Source organism: Rhipicephalus sanguineus, chromosome 10, assembly GCF_013339695.2.
Source record: "Rhipicephalus sanguineus isolate Rsan-2018 chromosome 10, BIME_Rsan_1.4, whole genome shotgun sequence".
NCBI classification, from domain to species: Eukaryota; Metazoa; Arthropoda; class Arachnida; order Ixodida; family Ixodidae; genus Rhipicephalus; species Rhipicephalus sanguineus.
In genome coordinates, this window is record NC_051185.1 from 17796598 (window position 1) to 17820662 (window position 24065).

At 51.7% G+C, this 24065-nt stretch overlaps 1 protein-coding gene and 1 non-coding gene across 2 annotated transcripts in view; one reads left to right on the forward strand and one right to left on the reverse strand.

Annotated features, from left to right (window-relative positions):
* LOC119407156 (ATP-binding cassette sub-family D member 1) overlaps positions 1-24065 on the forward strand; it is a 98388-nt gene that overhangs the window by 46655 nt on the left and 27668 nt on the right. The window lies entirely within an intron of this gene.
* Positions 20350-20421, reverse strand: Trnat-agu (transfer RNA threonine (anticodon AGU)). The gene has a single exon. It is a non-coding gene; the product is annotated as a tRNA-Thr (tRNA).

Genomic DNA, 24065 nt, shown 5'->3' on the forward strand with positions numbered 1-24065 from the left:
GCCACTGTTTTTTGCAAGAGAGCGAAATCCAAACATGCCCTGCACGCAAGTGTTCCCTTTAACAGTGGACCCGTCTGTACATATACATACATGCACGACCATACACAATGGGCGGTCGAACACCCCCTCCCCTTTCCCCGAAAAAAATTTCTGGCTATGCCACTGTTTGGGGTAGGGGGTCAAGTTTTATCGCAGACCCCGCCCCTCCCCACCTTCCGTTGGTCGAGTCAGAAAAAAAAAAAAAAGAAACAAGCTCTGCAATGGATGCAAAACTGAAAATGAAGCGATTACGTGCTTCTCACAAAGGCCTGCCATTGGTTCCCGGCTTTCCGGGGGTGTAAACAGTTTGAAAAATATGCGTAGCCATAACCCTGCGCATTAAAAAATGACGTGAAAGTTCCGACTGGGTAACGGTATGGGGCAGTATTGGCGCCCCCCTCAGATGATTATTGGTGATAGGGGGGGGGGGGGGGGGGCTGAGGCACGGTAATGTGCGCGTCGAAGAACCCCAGGTGGTCGAAATTAACCGGAGGCCTCCACTACGGCGTCTCTCCTAGCTTGATTCGCTTTGTGACGTTAAACCACATATGCCAACCAACTGTATCAAGTTCTCAGCCGTGCAGCTTACTCCTGTAGCATCAGCTGCGCTGCACAGTATTACCAAGTTAGGCTATGCCAATAGCGTATCGGCACAAATGGAAAGGTGCAGCATTGAGCAACTGTCCCCGGAGGCGCGTGAGAGCACGTCGCGCAATGCTGTTAAGAAACAGCGTGCGGTGGTCAGGCGCTTTGCGTAATTGCGCGATTGGTGGCTTTTAGTTTATATACGCTGCTGCGTATTGCGTCAGTACCACGCGGTAAGCCGGACGTCGGTTTCTCGAGTTTTTCGTCACTCCTGTTTTGCCGACGGGCGCGATTATACGGTTTAGAGAGGTTTTAATAGGCGCTTATAATATGACTTCGAATCACGCGTTGATGCATGTGACGTGGAGGCATGCGCTACCATTTCTTGCAGGCTCTTAAAAGAGTTTGTGTGGCCCAACTTTCAATACTCTTAAAAGAGACAGTGAAGAAAAAAAAAGACGGTCTTTCTGATATTAGTAAATTAATCTTTTACGATACCAAAACCACCGCGCTTGCTGCGAGAAGACGCTTGGTAAGCGAGAAAACGCGCAAAAAGAAAATGCGGGTGGCGACGCCACGTTGAATTCCCCGCACCAGTCGCCGTGACGTCATAAATTTTGACGGCGTCTACTAGGGGCTACACACAGTTCCTAATCGGTAAAAACTGGAGTACAGTGTCTTTTGAGGGAGCCAGATACCTGCCATACAAAGTTTCAGGAAATTTTGTTGAGCCAGTGTGGCCAAAATGCGAAAAAAAAAAAAAAGACACTTTGAAATCCGTGAAGTCACCGTCGGGGATTTCGGGGGAAAAGCTTAAGAGCGAGACCTTTCACATTGATTTTCTGGTCTATTATTAAGCGTATGGTGGTGAAATTAACGACAATAGAGTTTTCAGAGTGTAATTTATCAGTCTGAACTAATTTATTGTTTCACTTTAATGTCCCTTCAAAGCAGGCCCGCACCGCGACGCTCCAAATACGTCGGAAAAGCGCTCCATGTGGTTCAGTGGCGCCTGCGAAACAGCGGCCAATTAGTTGACAACTCGAAGCACGCGGACAACTCACTATGACAAATTAGTTCCACGATAGCCCATGAGACGTATATAGTGACGTATGGGCACCGTGCAGTGGTCAGAGGGCGCCATCTAGCTCTCACTTATCAGCCCAGTTTCGCCGACATCGGCCGATAGGGCCGCAAGAAAAGGTGTCACGAGACTGAGAAAGGCACGAAAATGCGCCTTATATGGTTCATTGCTGATCGCATGAAGCGCATGCGCACTTGGAAACTTCCAGATAACGGACACTCTTGCATCCTGATACGAAATACAACGCCACGGATAATGCGATCGCGTCCGCCCAGCTTTGCAACTTTCTCTCACTACGCTATGCTATCTGGCGCTGCTGTCGCAGAAGGAAGTTCGAGCGCACGGTGCCTATTGTGAAAGGGTTAAAAATTGTCATCCACGCGAACGAAGGAAATCCGTCTATAGGAGACTGGAAGCTTCCTTCCTTCGATATCCGTATGGATTTCGCGGTATCGACTCTTAATTGTGCCGATGTGTGCGGTTACGCTTTAAACGCGTGTAGTGCGCCGAATCAAAGTGTGAGGCAGGCGGAATCGCGTTGTAAAGGTAAAAGTTATGGCATCTTTTGCACGAGGTGGCGGCTGACCAATAAACCGACGCATGCTACCTATAAGGCATCAAGTCCCACGGGACGAAGCCCTCGCTGTGAAAGTACGAAAGAAAGGAAATTGTTCGAGCGGCTCCTTTTTTTTGTTAGACGCAACCGACGAAACCAACAGGCGCAATTAAGCCAGGGAAAGCACGCACTCGCGGCACAGCGACAGATGCGTACGAGCTGTGGAAATGGAAGAAAACGTCGACTTGGCCACCGCGCCACTGGCATAGATTGCATAATCGACGTCTCGCATGCACCGGCCCGGCAGTGTTCCAGCTGTGCGCCCTCCATTCCTGCAGCTGCTGCAGTTCGGAGAAAGTGGTGCGTTGGCGCGAGGCGATCGTGCGTCGCGCCTTTTTTTTTTTTTTTTCTTTTACACAACGCTCGCCTCCGGTGTTTCTTATCGAGCAAGCGCACCACTGCGCCGACTCGGTCCGGCATGCAGGAAAAACAAAAAAAAAAAAACAAAAAAAAACACCCTCACATAGTTCCCCTATGAATTCGCCTGAGATGACTAGAAGGTGAAAGACGTCGTCTTTTTATTCTCAGTTGATGTATTGATCCTCCTCCGCCACCTTCCGAAGTACACCTAATGTTGTTTTGCACTGCCTCCAAGATCGGAGGCATTGCAAGCTTTCCGCACCTCGTCTTGTTTTCCCACTGCCTCCGTGATCGGCCCACCTTTGACCAAGTGACGATGTCGTGTGATGATGTCATCGTGTGACGTCGTATTGGCGTCATGATGATGTCACAAATGTTTTCGATGTGTGACGTCACGATGACGTCATCGCGTGATGGTGATGTTTTGTTTCACTCGTGTTGACACCAGCTGTCAATTTTCCCGTTTCATGAGCCATCAAGGCTTTCGCTTTAAATAGGTACTGACGCGAAAATTTTCAGTTTTTTTTTTTTTGCGTCGATTGAAAGGCCCAGCCCTCAAGAGCCTAGAAAAGATAGTGCTAAGCGCGAGTGCACCCTGAAAAAGTAATTACAGTAAGTTTTTAAAAGCTAGTTTCGGTTCATACTGTACCCAGACGTCACAACACGGTATGAGCTTCTCGTCACGTGCTCGCACAATATGTAGTGACGTTTCCGCGGCCGCCTCGCACCGTGGCTTTGTTGGTGACGCACAAGCGGCCATTTTGAATGTTTTGGTGACGCACAAGTGGCCAACTTGGAAGTTTTGGCACCCGACGTCATCACAACTTGCCAGACTGCTGCGTGAAGTCACCAGAATTAGTACTGTAGCCTGACGTCAAGCCAGTGTCGATGTCGGTAGGTGCACCATGGAAAATTTGACTTTAATATCAAAATAAAATATTTTATCGGCATTTGCTGAGCTTCACACTGCCGTCTCTGCACACAGGGTATACTTGTATGGCACAGTAAACTCGCCTTCGAAAAAAAAAAAAAACGGTGTCAGTAGCCCTCTAAAAACCCACGCATGCTACCTAAGTCGTCAAGTCTGCCGGGACGAGGCCCTCGTTATGAGGTAAGGAAGCTAGAAGGGCAATTGTTTCCAGGGGCTCGTTTTCCTTGTTAGACACAACCAATGAAAGCACCCTCTCGTGGGCACTGCAGCGACAAATGCACGAACGTCTGCATGCTGTGGAAGAAATGTCGATTTGGCAACCGCAGTGCATAGATTGTATAACCGGCGCGCCGCATGCACTGGGCAGTGTTCCAGCTATCCGACCTGCATTCCTGCAGCTGCCGCACTTCGGAGAAAGTGGGTGCGTTGGCGCGAGTCTCGCGGCTTACGCAACGCCTCGCGCCTCCGATGTTTATTATCGAGCACGCGCGCGCCGTCCGTCCGGCATGCAAAATAACCGCAGCGCGGAGGCAACAGCAGCCAAGACGGTTCTCGGCCATGGCTCGCCGCCGTTTACGTACGCCAGTTTCGCTTTTCCTTTTTTTTTGTTCATCACCAGGGGCGTTATATATAAAAACCGCGAGCTTCGTCGCTTTTGTTGCCTCCGGAGACCTTGAATGCGCGTGACTATTCTTGTATTTACTTATTTAAAAAAAGAAAGTTCACTCGCTTCCTTTATTGCGGGCTTAAGCGATTATCTTTCTTTAATAGTAGTGGTTTGAGGATAAGAAAGAGAGAGAGAGAAAGAATTGGTTTATTCGGAAACAAAGCGGCGCAATTTTCTGCAACCCTTGATGTGGCACGGCTCAGGGCCTTCGGTCGGGAAAGGGGCTTGAGGAAAATAGAGGATAGAAGAGAGGGGGATGATAATGAGGATGATGATGATTGGGGTGAGGATATATAGTGACGATTTGGCGCCAGAGGAGCTAGGGCGACGCCAGAGGGGGTACGGGAAGGTGGCAGAACACCCCCCCCCCCCCCCCCCCCCCCCAAAAAAAAGCGCCTGCCCTCCCTTTGCCCCCTCCCCCCCTTCACCCTTAGAACCAAAAAAGTTCATGGCGCCGCCTTTATTTAAGTGCGGAGCACTTTAGGGGCCCGGCTTGTCGTCCACCGTCTCACGTCGCATGGTCACGCAGTGGTCAATACAGTCAATACAGGCCTTAAACAAGGCTAGCAATGTTCGAAACCATGCAGTGGAAAATAAACTAACAAGGTATAAAATAATATGAACTACAGAAGTAACCAATAATTAGTAGAAGTGATTAACCTAAGCTCGCGAAAAACGCATCCGGCTGATACCCGCGACGCGCGATAGAGGGCGCCACCGCGTCGGCAAGCGCGCGATTGTCGAGGGAATCGCTGCATGGGTACTTCCTCGCGTTTCACGGTATGGAGCTGCAATAAGCGCAGAATGAATTTAGAACTACACCAGGGCCCAGCACAATAACCGCATTAGCGCTACATATTAACCGCAGATTTTTTTTTTTTTTCGCAATCTCGACTCCTAGCCACTTTTTCGTTGTTTCGTGAGGCCGGCGGTTTTGCTTGCCCCTAACTTGGCCACGCTAACGCAAGACACCGTAATGGCAAGGACTGCGTCGTAAGTGGCCATTTTTCTCCTCTCTCAACAAACGCTGCGCTCGGAGAACTGTGCACCTGTGTAATCGTCGGTGCCTTGTGGTTCTACGTATATGCCGCTGTTGCAACATGCCGCTCTTAATTTGCCCGGCTACCGTGCAAATAGTTTCCTCGTATAATTGTATACTAGACTCTGCACTCGTGCTCCTAACTTCCTTGCTATTATTTATTTCCCTTAACCTGTGCATTATAGTGGCGTACCACCTGTTAGTATTGCGCATTGCCGGCTTCCACACTTGACAGTGCGGCTAGTAGCAGCAAGAATTTTCCTTTCTTTTTTCCTTTATGATATTTAAGTTAATTTTTGCATTTTTGTTAGCATAGTATTCTCGTAGGTGTGTGCAGGGTCTCGCATAGCCTGGCGGCGTCCCCCATTTCTTTCTTTCTTTCTTTCAGTTCACTATGCGCGCAGCCACCTTGGGTGAACTGAACCTTTCATTTGGCAGTAAGCGCCTCGTCCTGTCTTCATGATGCCTAGAGTCCAGTTTTCATCCCTGTTTGTTTCCAAGTCACGTACACCAACTGGAGTCCCCGGATATAGTATATATATGCATGACTGGTGGTCGCGTGAAAAGAAGGAAGGCACTATCCTCTTCAAGCCTTGCTAGAGCGTGGCTCAGTGCCTATAGGTATGCATGCTTACCTTTCTTTGCCATATAGTAGCGACAACTTCGTACTTTCCCATAGCTTCTCTCCATCTCACAGCCAGTGTTCGTCCTCCATGTTCTTCCAATCTCAAACGCGCCTGGCCGATCAACGTACGCAGCTGCTTGAAGTACACGTTGCTGGGATAGTCTGTTCATGTTCAGTGAATAAGCCAGAAAAGGTACCGCTGTTTAGCGCAAAGAAATAACGAGGGAAGGGATCGAGGGGAGCTCAAACTGAAAGCTGAATTGTCGAAGTTCTTGAACGGGGGCCCACTTTAGAAGAAAGGTAATCAGAAGAACACGTTGCTGGGCTAGTGGTTCATGTTCAGTGAATAAGCCACCGAAAATATGGCTGTATTGCGCTCACCTTGACGCCTTCCCTCGTAATTTCTTCGCGCAAGAGAGCCATACTTTCTGTGGCTTTTTCATTACGCAGTTGCTGCCGGTGCCCGACCCCCTTCCCTTCTGTCTCGCTTTTCGCGAGACGGAAGGGCGAGACGCATGCCTTCCGTCTCGCTTTTCGCTAGACGGAAGGCTGCCGGTGCGTTTCCTCTCCGCTTTTAAGCCGCGATCACCAGCTCGCCTCGCACGCTTTCGCGACCGTGCAGGGACGCGACGTTCTCCACTGCCGCTGCGTGCGACGACGCTGCGGCCGGGTTCGTCGTTTTCTCCGACACGGCGCAGAAACCACGCACGAGGCAGGGTAACAGCAACAACGGGTTTATTAACCCAAGATGCAGCACAGTACTACACTCACAGGCTTGCAGGCCGTAAGGGGAACTCCGCAAGACCGAACGAGTACGCTTGCCAGCGGCGCTAGGACTACCACACAAAGGGCAGCGGTCGAGCACACGAACGAGAAGCCGCCTGCTAGAGCAGCGCGTCAACCTCTCGTGCTAGCCTGAGAGCATCTGACGCGGGCAAGCCCGCGCCAGACAGAAGCGAGCTCAAGGGGGAAGGGGGTTGTCACTGGCGGCCAATGAGGAACGGCGTTGCACAGTGACGTAAGCTAGCTTGGTGGCGTGAGCATGTCGAGGCATGCCCGGACGCGTGCCCGCGCGCCGGGAGGCTGACGCATGGCTTGCACCAGACAAAGAGGCCTGGCGCTGCCGCCGCGGTCGCCATACCGCCGATTAACGGCGGTTCCCGGCGCCCGAGCCGCGCGGGGCCAACACGCGCGCTAGCTGGGGAACGAGGCCTCCTAGCTCTCAAGGGTCGCCAAAATCCCTCACTGATGGGGGAAAAGGCGTCGTCTGCTACCGTTGTCATGAGCGTGGCCACACCGCGCGATCATGCAACGCGCCCCACCCGACGCAAGGGCCTGCTCGCCCGTCGGGAAACGGGGTGAGCCGTCGGTGAGCTCCCCCTCGCCGGCGGCTACAGCAGTACGAGAGCATGGGGGTGTAACCCAACCTCTGGCACCGATGGCGTGTCGCGCTGGACATGACTTTCCAGCCACGCCGGCGCCGTTCATCGCCCTTACGATCGCTGGTCGAGAGTTTGCGGCGTTGCTGGATAGCGGGGCTTCGATCTCGCTGTTCGGCGAAGAGGTTATGGCTCATTTGCGCGACCGCTCTGTCCGCATTCGAGCTTGCGACACTGCCTTCCATCTCGCCAGCGGTACCGCCACCTCGTGCGGCGCTGCGCGGTTGGTCGTGCGCTGGGAGAATCGCGCGCGCCGACAGCGCTTCGTGCATCTCCCGGGTCTTTCCGTGCCCGTGATTCTTGGTCGCGACTTTCTCGCGCACACGGGTATCGTGATAGACGTCGCGAGCGGAGGCTACAGGGACGGCCCTTCCGGCGCCCTACGGCCATTCGCTACACCTCCCGTGGTCTCGGCTGCCCGTAAGTCGCCGGACGCCACGAGAGAGCAGGAGGAGAGGAGACAAAGCGTGGCCCCCTCGGCCCGTGTCTCTCATTCCGGCGCCAAGACTGGCCCTTTGGTCGGCGCGGCGGCAAACGGTCCGTGCCTACCGCTTTCTCTCGAGCATAGCGCTACCGTGGTTGACGAGGTCTCGGCTGCGCCGGTGACCACCCCGGTAAGCAGCAGCTCGGATCGCTCGCTGCCGCCTTTGCCGGACAGCTTGTCGACACATGAGAAGGCACGCCTGTCGTCGCTGTTGACACGTTTCAGTGACATGTTCACGGAACGTCCGGGTTGCACCTCTCTGGTGAGGCACCGGATTGACACAGGCGACGCACAACCGTGGAAATGCAATCCTCGCCCCGTCAGTGCGGCAAAGAGGAAAGCAATTGACCAGGCATTGGATGAGTTGATTGAGACCGGAGTTGTCCAACGCTCAAACAGTCCCTGGGGTTCACCGGTGGTAATGGTCCCCAAAAGAGACGGCTCTCACCGGCTCTGTGTGGACTACCGCCGGCTGAACGAGGTCACGAGGAAGGATGCTTATCCTATGCCTAACGTTGACTCGATCGTGGCTGCGCTAGGCGGTGCTTGCTACTTCAGCACCTTGGATGCTAGCCGCGGTTACCTGCAGGTTCAGATGGAGCCGGCTGACGCGGAGAAAACTGCGTTCACCTCCCACAGAGGTTTGTACGAGTTTACCCGCATGCCGTTTGGCTGTTCTGGAGCTGCAGCTACGTTCCAGAGACTGATAGACCGCGTTCTCGGGGACGCTAAATGGCAACACGCCATGGCGTACCTCGACGACATCGTCATCTTCTCTCGAACGTTCGAGGAGCACCTCCGCCACTTGGAGGACGTCCTCGAGAGGTTGCGTGCCGCCGGGTTGACCTTGAACCCGAAGAAGGCTCAAATAGCTGAGACTCGCATTTCGCTATTGGGCTTTACCATCGAGAGCGGTCGCGTTCTGCCGTGCGAGGAGAAGGTACGAGCCATTGTGGAGTACCCGACGCCGGCGAACATTCAGGGCCTGAGGCGCTTTTTGGGCATGGTGAACTACTACCGACAGTTCATCCCAAATTGCGCGGACCTCCAAGCGCCCTTGACCGCACTGTTGAAAAAGTCGGCACGATGGAGCTGGGGGCCAGAGCAAGAGCGAGCCTTCAAGGCTCTATCTCAAGCTCTAGTGGCCACAGCCGATCTGAAGCTGCCCGACCTCAACAGGGAGTTCGTTGTCCAAGCGGACGCGAGCGACCTGGGTCTCGGAGCGGTACTGCTTCAGGAGCACGACGGCGTCCTCCGGCCAGTCGCCTTTGCGAGCCGGTCACTTAACGCCGCCGAGCGCAACTACAGCGTGACTGAACGGGAATGTCTCGCTATAGTCTTTGCTCTCCGGAAGTTCGACTGCTACGTCGACGGCGTGCCATTCGTGGTGGAGACGGACCACATGGCACTCACCTGGCTTAAGCGCTTGCGCGAGCCCTCGGGCCGCCTCGCGCGCTGGGCGTTGACCTTGCAGCGGTACAACTTTGTTGTGCGCTACCGGAAAGGGAGTTCGAACGTCGTGGCCGACGCCTTGTCGCGTGCCCCCGTTCTGGCGTCTGACACTTGTGTCCGCCACTCCCAAGAGCACTCGCACCGAGTAGACTCAGGGGCTCCTGGCTCCAATGGGTCGAACGGCGCGAACCCCAACGGCGAAGTGACTTTCGAGTCGACCGCCTCGGGTGAGGACGCATACCTGGTAGACCCGGTCACGTCCGCCGGTATCGTCTTCAGCAGAGAGGACCTACTCAAGGCACAGCAGGACGATCCGTTTTGTCAGCAAATTGCTGACGGGCTCAAAGAGCTGAGCTCCCAAGAGGAGCGTGGCGGTCAAGCCGCCGGGCGCAAACGGACAGCTGGTATTGCTGTCGGCGCCGAGTGCCGGACGCAGACTGGTATTGCTGCGGGCACGTTGGATTCGTATCTGCTTGATGCTGATGGCGTTCTCCTGCGCTATGTCCCATCTGAAGAAGCTCCCCAGGAGTCTTTCAAGGTGGTGATACCCCGCAGTCTAAGGAAAGCCACCCTCGGCTATTTCCACGACTCGCGGTTGGCCGGACATGCGAGTGGCCTTAAGACTTTTCAAAAGTTGTGCCGCTCTGCTACCTGGCCTGGCATGAAGCGTGATGCCCTTCACTACGCCCGCTCATGCCGCGTGTGCCAATGTGTGAAGCCTCGTGGTGGCAAGCCCCCCGGGCTCATGCAGCCGATCGACAGCCAACAACCCTGGCAAGTCGCGGCCTGTGACATTATGGGACCTTTCCCAAGAAGCCGGAGAGGCCATGTTTTTCTCCTGGCTGTCACAGATCACTTCACGAAGTGGGTCGAGCTGTTTCCCCTTCGGAAGCTAACGGCACGCGCAATCTGGGACAAGTTGATCGAGGTCTTTACCCGCTTTGGCTTTCCGGCGGAGTTGATCACGGACAATGCGTCCTACTTCACGGCCAAGGTGTTTGTGGATGCGTGTGCTGCCTTTGGCATTAAGCACCGCAAAACAACCACGTATCACCCACAGGCCAACCCGACTGAGCGGATAAACCGAAACCTCAAGCCCTTGCTGACAGCCTTTGCGCAGCAACACATGGATTGGGATGCCTGTCTTAACGAGATAGGCTTCTCCTTGCGGTCCACGGTGAACCGTTCAACCGGGTACACGCCCGCTTTCCTCAACTTTGGGAGAGAGTTGCCTAACCCCATGGATCGCGTTCTGCGGGGCGGCAGCGGGGCGTCCGCCACGAATGCCGGCCCGTCTGGCTACGCGGCGGAACTGCGCTCACGGATGGACGCAGCCCTCGACCTGGCGCGTTCCAACCTGGCAAAAGCGCGAGCTGGACAGAAGGCTCAGTACGACCGGTCGCATCGGGAAGTGCACTACGATGTCGGCGACCTCGTCCTCAGGCGTAATCACGTCTTGAGTGACGCCGCCAAAGGCATCTCTGCCTCCCTGTCGGCCAAGTGGTTGGGCCCATACCGAGTGCAGACCAAAGTGTCGCCTCTGGTGTACAAGCTGGCTGACTCCCAAGGGAGGCAAGTCGGCGGTCCAGTTAACGTCTTCGACCTCAAACCTTTCGTTGCCCGCAGCAACGACTTGGGAGGGGGGGAGGCGGTCACCGAACCGCAGGAAAACCGTGAGAAGGCTGGCTCCAAGCCACGCCATCGGTACAATCTGCGGAAACGCACTTAAGCAACCTTTCTCCCACTGACAGGTAGCTGGACTTTATTCCATACCATGACAGTGAATGGAGAATAACCGCTAAGGTGCGGCGGCACACGTCGAGAAGTGGTAGAAGGCCCTCTTGGCCGAAAATACCCTCTGACGTGTTGTCCAAGCCATAACCTGGCAAGCGCCCCCTTTGTTGGGCAGCACTGTCAGGCAGGCACCCTTTTTGGCAAGCCGGCTATGCCGGGGACATTTCTGTCCACTCCTGCGTCGCCCTGTCGTCTCCCTGCGCCTGGCTCTACTGGGCCGCCCAGCCTGTCGCTGAGCCTGTGGCCTGCTGTTCTCTGGTCCCTCCAGCTGTGACCTGGTACCCACCTTCTGCCCTGCAGTCACCTCCACCCTGCCTTACCCACCTGGCAGCTTCGGTAGCCACCCTCGGCGGCCATTCCGCCCACTCAAGCTTTGGCCCAGGCCCGAGCGTGGTCGCTCCGGCCTCCGTTCCTGGCTGCCTGCTGTCTCGGCTTGCCGTTCCTGTGAGGCCCCCGTCCCAGCGACTTTCGGCGGTTGGCTGCCGCACGCAACTGGCAGCCACGCCTCGTACGTTCCCGACTGCCAACCTCTCCAGACCGGTGAACTTCAAGCGGGATGGCTGCCCGCCCTTGTGCAGTATTCCCCGTTCCTCCTGGGCTGCGGACCTTCTCCCGGCAGTGGGCTCTCCCTTGTGGTGGAACTTTTGGTGGGACGTTTCGTGTGGCCATGGCCGACCTATGGACTTGTACCTTTGGGAAGACAACACCCCCCCTGTTGGACTTTGCCCCGTTGGCCAGCCCCCTTGCGGCTGAGCTGACCTTGCCACTTGGCCTCGGACAGCCTCTTTCACAGGCTGGCCTCGGTCTTTAGGAGGGGGGAATGTGGGAATCGAGCGCGCCCTTCCCTTTGGCGCCTCGTTCCCCAGCTAGCGCGTGTGCTGGCCCCGCGCGGGCACGCGTCCGGGCATGCCTCGACATGCTCACATGCTCACGCCTCCAAGCTAGCTTACGTCACTGAGCAACGCCGTTCCTCATTGGCCGCCAGTGACAACCCCCTTTCCCCTTGAGCTCGCTTCTGTCTGGCGCGGGCTCGCCCGCGTCAGATGCTCTCAGGCTAGCACGAGAGGTTGACGCGCTGCTCTAGCAGGCGGCTTCTCGTTCGTGTGCTCGACCGCTGCCCTTTGTGTGGTAGTCCTAGCGCCGCTGGCAAGCGTACTCGTTCGGTCTTGCGGAGTTCCCCTTACGGCCTGCAAGCCTGTGAGTGTAGTACTGTGCTGCATCTTGGGTTAATAAACCCGTTGTTGCTGTTACCCTGCCTCGTGCGTGGTTTCTGCGCCGTGTCGGAGAAAACGACGAACCCGGCCGCAGCGTCGTCGCACGCAGCGGCAGTGGAGAACGTCGCGTCCCTGCACGGTCGCGCTCGTAGGTAAGCCTAGTGCAAACCTATCTCCACAACACAGAACATATATAAGACGCGTGGGTTAATATTATCGCCCTTGGAGTTTATACGGAACATCACGGCGACGGCACAGATGCGCCTCGAGTGCCCATATAATTGCGGTCGCGATAAAATGAAGGGAATATTTGGGGCGTCTTTTTGGCACCCAGCGATGATCGTCATCTATCTTGCGTACCTTTTCTTGCGTTATCGCTGCGCGCCCGATACTCCCAGCTCAGGAAGGGAGTGCGCGCTGTCAGCATGACAATATCATTCTTGATGAGAAAGTGGCTAGCGCAGAGTTTTCAAGAAAGGACACGCAAGCTAGACAATTGACGGTTACTCTTGTGGGACCGAAAGGACGCCCCAAAGAGTGCAAACTCTTTTGAGTGTGTATGCTTAGCTTTCAGAAAAGAAAATACTACTACTACTACTACTACTACTACTACTACTACTACTACTACTACTACTACTACTACTACTACTACTGTTATACTACAACTGCCGCCGCGGTGGCTCAGTGGTTATAATGGCACCCGAAAGACGCGGGTTCGATCCCGAGCGCGACATTCAAATTTCGATGGCGGTGTAATGCTGGAGGCCCGTGTATTGTGCGATGTCAGTGCACGTTAAAGAACATCAGATGGTCTAAATGTCCAGAACCCTCCACCATATAAGGCGTGCGCAGGGTTCCCCTTCAGGGGGGCGAAGGTTCGTGGCAGCGCCCCCCCCCCTCCCGATTATGTCAATGTATGGCGCTGACATTGCGCCCCCACCCGTGTCGCAGCGCCCCCCTCCCTATTATGTCAATGTGTGGGGCTGACTTTGTGCCTCCCCCCCCCCCCTCTTAGGTGAACAGGGGGGGGGGGGGGCGGCCGCCCCTCCCTGCCTCCCCTGTGCGCACGCCTATGCCCTCCACTACGGCATGCCTAATAATCATATCGTGGGTCTGGCACGTAAAACCCCAGCGATTAAACTGCTACCATTACTCCTTAAAAGAGAGAGAGGGGGGGGGGCGTATTTAGGGTGTGTTTTGTGTACCACAAGGATAACCGTCATCTGGCTTGCTTGCTTTTCCTTCCTTCAAAACTCCGCGCTAGCCACGTTTCCGTCAAGAATGCTATGTGACGCCGAAAGCGTGTACACCATTCCTGACCTCGAAGTACCGTGTGCGCGGCGATAAATGCAAAGAATGACACGTAAGATAGATGAAGATTGTTGTTGTGGAACAGAAAAACACCTCAAGTACGCCCCCCCCCTTTTTTTTTTTAATAGCGTACTACTGCCATTTCCGGGCGAGATTATATATGGTAAAGGCGCTCTCTGCCTATGAGAGGCACTTTGAAGGTTGGCGGTCCGTTTTACGACGCGTCGTCCTTCCTCCTGTCTGTCTCTGTCAGTGAGTCCGTTTACCTTCGCGCACCTCGTCACGTGGCGCTAACTGTAGCTGACGTCACACGATTTCGGTTCCCTCGGTATGGGCCTTGTAAGGCCGCTGTCTCGCGCTGTTGGACGAATGCAAACGCGTCTGTCGTGCGTGCACCACAAGACACTGGCGGGCGCGCGCGTCATGTTCGCGTTGTGCGACCTTAATGTTATTTAGATGTACGCACGTCCTTCTTCGGGCTGTTATATCCTACAGGGCGTTGCTTTAACGAGACAGTGAAATATTACTCACCTATACAATACAGAGAGAGAAAGAGATGAGGGATACAAAAGGCGAAAAGGTTCAGGCTAGCATGTGAAAAGGTATGATTTCATTGCGTCTATAGCGCCCCGTCGATTTCGCTCACAAGTGACGTGCTGCGGTTTTTTGTGGTGTGCGCATGCCGAAGTTACATCATTTTTCTGTATTACCTGCACAAGTGGACGCACTTCTGGCGGTGTATATGTATATCATGTCTATTTTTTATCGTTCGTTTTGGGACACTTTTCTTATTGTCGGATACAACTTTAGAGAAGTCCGCGGCATTTCCTCCTCAAAGGTGGATTCACGCAACTAGCCTGCACCAGTGGCCGCGCACTCCGGACTGACGTCATGAGCCGGACGGCCGGTGACCCCGCCTCCGAAAACATTTCCGAGTGCATGAGCGGTATACTATATTTCTTTAGTGTGGAGGCGATCGTCTGCTGCGCTTCGGTCATTTGGGCGGGCCCTCTCCGGACTCGTTAGGTTTTATCCGACTATAGGTGCGTAGCACTTTAGGGGCCCGGCTTGTTGTCCATCCAATGTCTCATTGTCGCATGGTGACAGAGTGGTCAGTACAGTCCTAAAACAAGGCTACCAATGCTCAAAACCAGTGCTAAATAAGCTAACGAGGTCAAAAATTATATAAACTACAAAAATAGCCAGTAATTAATCGCAATAATTTACCTAAAATAGCGAAAAGCGTATCTGAAACATTCGGCTGATATCCGCGCCGCGCAAGAGAGGGCGCCACCGGCTCGGCAAGCGCGCGATTGCCAAGGGAATCGCCGGGTTGCCTGTGCTACGCACTTCGAATACTCAGGCTTCGCGGCAGTGCATCTGCACTATACGCAGGATCTCGAACTACACCAAGAACTGCACAAGCACTACGTTAGCGCTAAATTAACCGCAGAATTAGCGCTACGTGAAGCGCTTGATTTAGAGTTTCTTCTTCTTCTTCTTCTTCTTTTTTTTTTTTGGTACACATCCGCACGGGAGGACGCAAGCTCTGGCGATAGCATGTGTGTGTATGCATATTTGTTAAGCCTTTGTCTGATGCGCGTTTCTTCGGCACTGGAGCTTCCAGCCCTCGCACCCTGCGACCGCAGCGCCGCAATGCATAACCTAGCGAGCGCAAGGAGCAAAATTGGACAGTCTTGGTGAACACTCGCATTGACGCCGACTTACTTATCAGGAAGCAAGAGTACCGGTAATATGGATGTCACCCGAGTTGGCACGCGCTGCGTGCGATGAAAGATGAACCTCGAAAGGTGTTTGTGTGTCTTCTTTATGGCGGCCCGCTTTCCTTGTACCCCTATCGGCCGACGTACCCTTGTCCCTATCCTCATGCGCCTATCGGCCGACGTACCCCTATCGGCCTATCGAACTCCGAAGCGCCCTCTGGCCACTGCGCAGTGCGTTGCTTTCTCCTTTAGCTTCCGGTTCGTTCGTTGGTCTGTTGTATCATTGTTGTTTATCTTATTGTTTGTTTCTCTAATATCTGGCTTTCTCAAAGAGAAATCGCAATGCAGACACGCAACGTTGAAAACGGAGCACCCACGACAGCAGATAAGCCGAACAAAATAACACTAATGGGCGATTCTACGGCGCAGAGATAAACGAGGGCAAGTTGGGCGCGCATGACGTATTGATCCACGGTACACATTAAGTTTCGAACGAACAAACATAGAAACAACTTGGAGCAGGACTGAAGGCTTGGTTTCTTACAAACAAACAAACAAACAAACAAAGAAGCAGACCCAACCACAGTAAGCCATTTCCAGGAGTGCTCGAGGTCGCATTGACTAGAACGACCCAGTTGCGAGCATGCGCTGCCAGCGATGAAGTGCACTTAGTTCTCGTACGTCCGATTCGCCTCGAGGGAAGTGAAAAAAAAAAGGGGGGGGGGGGGGAGTTGTAGCGACGCTCCAGGATATGCATGCATGGTGGTGCGGCGCGGTGTTTTTTGTCTCTGCCTCGCATCTCGGCGCGCATTTCACGCGCGCGGGATCGCTCTTTTCACTTCCGCGCGACGACCCCGTTCTTGCTGCTGCTTAAACAGCAAGACGATTGCGTCAGTCGCTGCAGTGCAAGCATGACGTCAGGCTCTGTGCGCTTTTCCGGTAAGAGCGCGCCTGATCATATCGCCCCGTGATACTTAATTAACGCGGCCTTACGTATATAAACTGATTCTGGAAGCGCGCCATGCATTACTTTCACTGTATCGAGATATCACTTGCACGCAGTCTTACTATATATACAGCAAACTGGGCACGAGGGACGCGCACTTACAAAATATATCTTTCCATCTTCTTTGACGCTGCGGAGATAAGGTTGTTATCACGCACAGATCACTATCGTGAACCGCCGTCGCCCCTTTTCGTAAAGAAAAGCCCGATGACGTCATCGAGGCCGCCACATTGTTGCAAAGCTGTCGAACGGTGAAAGAAACTACACTTTATCGCGATCATTTGATTTCTGGCTGTACGCGACAAGTTGCAAATGGGTCTATACAAACTGGTGTACGGTGACTTCGCGTGAATATAAGTTGGAAATATAGGAATACACAAAATGGCGTACGGAGACGTCACATGAATACGACAGCGAGTTGCAAACAGGGCTGTACACAATGGCGTACGGCGACGTCATGTAAATACCAAGTTACAAGCAGGACGATACAAAATGGCGTACGGAGACGTCACGTGAGTACGACAAATTGCATAAGGACTATACAAAAAGTCTTGCGTTTGCGTCATGTGAATACAAGGTGCTAACAGGACTATACAAAATGGCGTACGATGACGTCACGTGAGTACAAGTTGCAAATAGAACAATACATAATGACGTACGGTTACGTCACATGAATACCGTGGCAAGTGGCAGACAGGACTATGCAAAAGGCGTACGAGGACGTCACATGAACACAAATTGGAAATATAGGGATTTCCAATTTCCAAATTAAAAGGAAAGGGGATTTCCCCTTTCCCGTTAGAGTGCAGAAAGCCTGCAACGTTACGTCACGCGTCCAGCCTTTGCTTTGCTATCCAGCTATGCACTCTATATATAGCTTTCCGTGAATCTTACACCCCCTTCTACCTGCTCGCCTTCGAAGTGAATGCACCGCCTTGCACCGATGCGTCGCCGACGGCGGAAAGGACCACGTGGCCGTGAGTCACTGCAGCGACGTCATTCGGAACGGGCACCCCGTTCCGGGCGATACCCCGCGTGCGACCTCCTTAATTTGTTAACGCTGTATCCGGGCGCGTCGAACCTCCCGTGAGCGTGATGGCACGTGACGTGACGTCATCTGTAGGCTATAGCGAACACGTTCACTCATTGAAAGTGCATGGTACGTTCATTGTAAGTGCATGGTCAATTCATTAATAAAGTTTTGTGAATGAATGAATTGCGCGGCCTGCGACGCATTCTGTTGTTCTAGTATATTGTATCACTTATTCGCATGTGATGGACATGCGCATGTCATTATGTAGTGACCAGTAGCTGTGATACGCACATGTACAGACGGGTCCAGTGTTAATGGGAACACTTCGTGCAGGGCATGTCTGGATTTCGCTCTCTCGCAAAAGCACAGTGGCTTAGATTTGCATAAGACTGCTGGTGGTTGGTAGTTCTGACTCCTTTTGGCAGACTACTGCCGTGCACGAACAGTGTTACCATGCCCACTTGCCTTTAGGAAAGGTGCTCATTCGAGTGTTGCCTTTAACAGTTGACCGGACGGTACATCTCATTGCGTATACATACGGGCAATTTCGTGGTACAGTTTGCTGCGTGCATGCCGGACAAGATTTGTTTGCAACGCTGGCAGATGGTACTACGGGACACTTAAGGAACACGTATAAATACAAAGCATGAAGGACACCCGAAGTAAGCAAAGATCAAGAAATTAAGAGTGAAGATAGCTCCATCATCCGCAATTAGCGTGCGCAAGGCAAATCTACTATCGGTTTATACGATTTCGCGTTTCGTGCAACTTGTTTTTCGTCGTGCCGGTGACGCTAGCAATAGAAGATGCTTCTTGTTGATATAACATAGACGAACAGGAAGGACAAAAAAATAAATAACAACAAAAGAAACTCTAAACACGTGATCCTCCAGCATTTATGCCACGACATGCGTAAGCGTTCACGCAAGCCCAAACTGCTTGCTCATCGCTGACCCGCTGAGTCATGGTGTCCCGACGCACGAAACTGCGTACACATATGGCTTGAGGGCTCTCGGAAAGCTTTAGCTGCCAGTGCTTTCATATAGATGCGAGCGCCGATTTCGTGTAATAATAGGTCAGGCTTAAGAAGTGGCTGGCAGCAGGTGCGAGGCCTATATCGTCTAGTGATAAAGTGCCCGAGTCGCGACCGTGGCCATGAATCTTTTTTTTTCTCTCTCTCTTTCTTTTTGTTTTATCAACCCCGAGGCGTTTATTTATCCAACTCTTGCGCCGGCGTCCGTGTTGGCACGCGACAAAGGAGAGTGTTGGGTTGTGTGCAAAAGCGTTGTGTAATCATCCGCAAGCTTACGCGGGATCGTTGCCAAGATTTTTCTATATCGCTTTGTGCAGCGATTGCGTGTGCGCTCATCGGAACACACGCGCGCACACACACACACACACACACACACACACGCACACACACACACGCACACACACACACAAAAAAAAAGGTGTTCAGAACACGCTGGGTTATAATAAGCTCTCAGAAACCAACCTTATGCTTATCTGTTGTTTTCCTAACTGGTTTCATGCTCTTAACGCGCGCCACGAGCACAAAAACCGCAGTCAAGGCAGTAGATAACTATACGAAACCGGTTGAAATTAACCAAAAAATAGATAGAGCTCCACTCGCGTGACAGCGATGCGCCTGTGCAAGAGCGTCGTGCAAGCTGGTGTTCGTTCGAAGCGCAATCACTTTATCTCTTAGCTAGAACTATAGTGAACTAGAATATTCTAGTTCACTGGTATATTCTAGTTCACTATAGCTAAAACGAATGCTTGGGTGAGTTGATTCATATTTAAGAAAGATTTTTGCGGCGCAAAAAGATAGAACACCCAGGGAGACACACAGGACACAGTGCTGACTTTATCTCTGCTGATATAAATACTAGGCACATTGAAAAATAAGACACTGTATTGTCTTCGGCTGAGCACTAATGTCGCGCAATCTACGGTAAAAATTTGTCGAGACGACTAAGTTTTCCATGCAACGATGTCAGTGCACGTTAAAGAACATCAGATGGTCAAAATTTTCCGGAGCCCTCACTTACGGCGTCTCTCGTAATCGTATCGTGGTTCTGGGCCGTAAAACCCCGGATATTATTATTAAGCTTTCCATGCAATATCAACAACATTACTGGCGTAGCCAGGGGGGGGGGGTTGCGTTAACACATCTGAAAGTTTTCAATTTTGCATGTGTATGTGAGACGCACATTTACATACACACGCACGAACATACATAACCGAAGGTTTAAACCCCATCGAAATAAATTTCTGGCTACGCCACTGAACGACACAAACGTGTCTATGGAAAAATTCGACAGTCTTGAACACGCCCAATAGCTTAACGTCACCGAAATGAGCGAACGCGATTGGCCGGAGCATCTATGCGAATACTTTTCTCGTTATGTTCGTGCACGGCCGCTCGATGAAAAACACACCGCGTGTTTTTCATCGAGCGGCCGTGGTTTGTGGCTGAGGGCGGAGCTTATATTTATTCTTACTGTAGCCTATACATAGGTTGGTTTGTGAATACTGGCCCCAGTTTGTTTACAAAGCACGTTAAGGACACAGAAACGATAACAGTGCGAGAGTTGAGGGTAAGGTTTCAGCACAAAGCTGTGACGTCACTTTGGTTAGAAATACTTTGAGGTTTACGGATCGGTACACATACCCGTCACTGCTCCTCTAGATAGCTTATCCTGTCTTCGCTCGTTTTTCCTCGCTCTCAGTCTGCGCCTCAATTATTTCGTTAACCTATGCACCAACTCGCCCAACTCTGTTAGCCGAACAAAAAAAAAAAAGGAATCTTAAGGGCTCGTTTTTCTTTGCTAGACACAGAATTAACTAGAACTAACAGACAGAAAAGCCAAGGAAAGTATAGGGGATGTTATCTTGTAATTACGATGTAAATGTGAAGAAAATAAAGTGGACGAAAAGATAACGTGCCGCCGGCAGGGACCGAACCTGCGACCTTCGAATAACTCGTCCGATGCTCTACCACTGAGCTATGGCGGCGGTCATCCTCCCGTCCACTTTATGGGGTATACATGTGCATTTAAACCTAGGAGTGTTAGTAAGCGCCGATCGCAGCCATGGCGGCGAGTGTGGAACACTCTTTCTCGGCCTGCTGGCGTCGCGAAGCACGTGATCTTTTTTACAAGCTGGCAGCTGACCAATAATCCCTCGCATACTACCTGAAGGTGTCCAGTCTGCCAGAGCGAGACCCTCGCTGAATGAAGGAAAGAAGATGACTTTTAAGGGGTCGTTTTTTTCTTTGCTAGACAGAGAACAATAATTGTGACTAATAGACAAGAAAACCAAGAAAAGAATTTCTTGACTTTCTTGTCTGTTTGTTGTTTATTAATACTCTGCTAGCCGGCCATTCGCACCGAGTATTTCGCCCTTCCCCTCCTCCTTCGTTGGTCTGTAACGTCTGCACACGCTAGTGTCGTCTCTGACGTCACCAGCGGGTCAGTGCACCGGTCAGCTCATTCGCTGCGTATGCAGTCTGTGCAGGTGACGTAACAATGCAAGAGACGTCGAAATTTCCGACAGCTAATAGGCGCAAGCGCGTGTTCTGTTTTATTAAACAACCCGCGCCTCGTCGTGTGCTTGAATGACCGCGAGTGCCGCAGCGTCGTGACCTGTTTGTTCTGTGTCGCAGCTGACGTCGTTTCGCACGCAAACACACGCACAAAAGAAAAAAGAACGAGTTTTATAAGAGGAAGCACCGGCGCAGACCCTTTTGAAGCCGCCCACGTGCGAGGTATATACTGGACCGATGCCTCAGTGCTCGTCACGCTTTGTGCCGGATTAGTTCACGCGTTTGTTCACTGGTGGCGCGACATTATACGCGTGAGCCAATTTAGGAGTCTAATAAGAGTCGCGTTCTTTTTCTTGTTTGTTGTTTCCCCGTGCCACGTTGTTCTCTTTAGGCGACAGCTGCGTCACAACTCGCGTGAATTAAGGATGGCGTCGAAAAGAAGCGACAATATACGGTGTTGTATAAGCTGCGTGGTGCTTGACCCCGCACGCTCTGGTATTTCGGCCGTGCGCGACAGATCTGCATTACTTTTGTCTTCTCATATATATTGTACCCGAGCACGTCGGCGCTAGCTCTGTGCCAGCGAGAGTGAAGACGATGACCTTAGGACATTCGTGTGTTGCGCGCATGGTCTGTTTCTTGTGCTTAGGCTGCCTTGTCTGCGTGGCCACTTACCAGGCGCCGGGGCGAGGCTGTTCAGAAGAATACGCCTGTTACGATATATATATATATATATATATATATATATATATATATATATATATATATATATATATATATATATATATATATCAGGGAAGCCGTCAGTGCCTCCACGTGGGCTCGTGCATTGTTCCGAATAGGCAATTTCGAACAGCGTACCTTAAAGGGACGCTAAAGAGAAAAAAGATTTTTCTCGTATTAGTAAATTACTCTTTCCACAATAACAAACTCACCACGCCACTCTTGCCGCGAGAAGACGCTTTGTAAGCGAGAAAACGCGAAAGAAGAAAATGTTGGTAGCGACGCCATGCACATTGACGTTCCCGCACCAGTCGTCGTGACGTCACAGATTTTGACGGCGCCTACGAGGGCTATACGTAGTTCCTAATCGGTAAATATGCGGAAGTACATTGTCCTCTGAGGGGGCCAGAGACTTTGCGTACCAAGTTATAGAAAATTCCGTTGAGCCAGTGTGGCCGAAATACGGATAAAACATTTTGAAAATAATGACGTCACGTGCGGGGATTTCAGCGCGAAATTTAAAAGTGCTACTTTGACCCTTATTTTCGCTTCTATTAATGAGCCTGCGATGATGAAATTAACGATAATAGAGATTTCAGAGTGTAATTTATCAGTATGAACTGATTTACTGTTTCAGTTCAGTGTCGCTTAATACAGCGCAACTAATAAAAAAGAAATATATTAAGAGATGTTCGAAATAGACTGACAAGATGCGAGATGTGTAGATCCAGAAAAACACTTAACATAACGACATGAATGAAATACAGAACACAAACACACACACACACACACTATCTCTTACCCCCCCCTCCCCTCCCTCGAAAAAAAAATGCACTGCAGAGGTATATAGTTTATCTGCGGCTCCTGAAGTTGCAAGTATCCATACGATATATACTTACTCAGAATGTGTAATGCGTTGAGTTTAACATAAATATATGAACGAACCATTACAACGGTTCTTATAGACGGGCTGTACTTAGGAAACACAATGCAGGCTACAACCGCCCCCGTAATTGATGCAGCGAGCGGCCCAATAACTAGCTGTACAAAAGGTTCATAAGGATGCGAATCACAACTCGATTCATAATTTCGGTATCTGTTTCGTCTGTAGCTGTAAGTCTTGCGGTGTGGCTCCGTTGCACAGATATTGTAAAACCCCGTCGCAGAGCTCTTTTCGAGAAAAAAGAAATTGAATATACGCTGCGGTACACGTCGTAACGGCTGGACCGGCTGGGACCGTGTATCGAATTCTTGAACTTATGATTGCGCAACAGTCATTTCAGTCGAGCGGGACCCTGAACCCTCGGTGGTTTCTTTCTTTCTTTTTTTTTTTTTTTTTGCGTGGCCCCCTGTTGGTCATTCGTTGCGCAACGCCCATTCTTTCCGTCTGTAGACCTTTTCACTGCATCGTATTTTTAATCTATTGTTTTTTTTTTCGTTCTTTTTTTTTCGCTACTTTGTCTTGTCAGCTTACATCCGCTGCATGTCCGCCGCGCGCTCCGGTGCCGTGAGTTCGTGCGGCGGCAATTTATTTTTCCGTGCAAGGGGTAAGCGAACGCGTGCAACTTTCCTCAGTTGTTGCGATGGTATACGCCTCATCACGTCCGCGCACGTTTCTCCGAAAATATATGTTTTTCTTTCTTTTTTTTTAAGCGTACGCGGACACCGAATAGTTCTTCAGTTGTCCAACAAGTATATCTTTATTCTCAGAAATCGTCATTTGTTCGGTAATGTGGCTACGTTATAAAGCCGAGCCGTGTTCCGAGACAAGCGTTGCGTTATCGTTTGTCGGCACTACGCATGCGCCGTACGCTAACCGCTTGGGTGCGCACTTTATATTTCGAAAATTGAGTACATACCCAATCAAAGCGAACCCTACGAACCAAATTTTAATGCTCCCTATTGTGTGCTTAGTTGACGATGGCTGACTTCTTTACACTATCTTTTGAAAGTTGAGCGGCCGTGGCAGTACGCAAAAAGAAAAAAAAATATTAAGACGAAGAAAGAAGAGAAGAGAAGAAATATGGCCGTTCGTGCGCTTGTCAGAACTTTATTTAGCGTTTGCGTACTCCGTCTCAATCGAAGCTCAGCTGCTCGTGGGTGCAATTAGCGCCGCTATACGCTATACTGCGCGCATGCCACCGTCGCTCGCGTTCAAGGCGACGTGATTGAGGAACGGCACGAATGCTCATTTTTTTTTACTTGCGCTTGCACGTGTGCTTGCACACCTGTGTGTGTGTGTGTGTGTGTGTGTGTGTGTGTGTGTGTGTGTGTGTGTGTGTGTGTGTGTGTGTGTGTGTGTGTGTAAGTGTAAGTGTGTGTAAGTGTAAGTGTGTGTGTGTAAGTGTAAGTGTGTGCGCGTGTGGTGGAGCTGTCTCTGTCTGTATGTGCG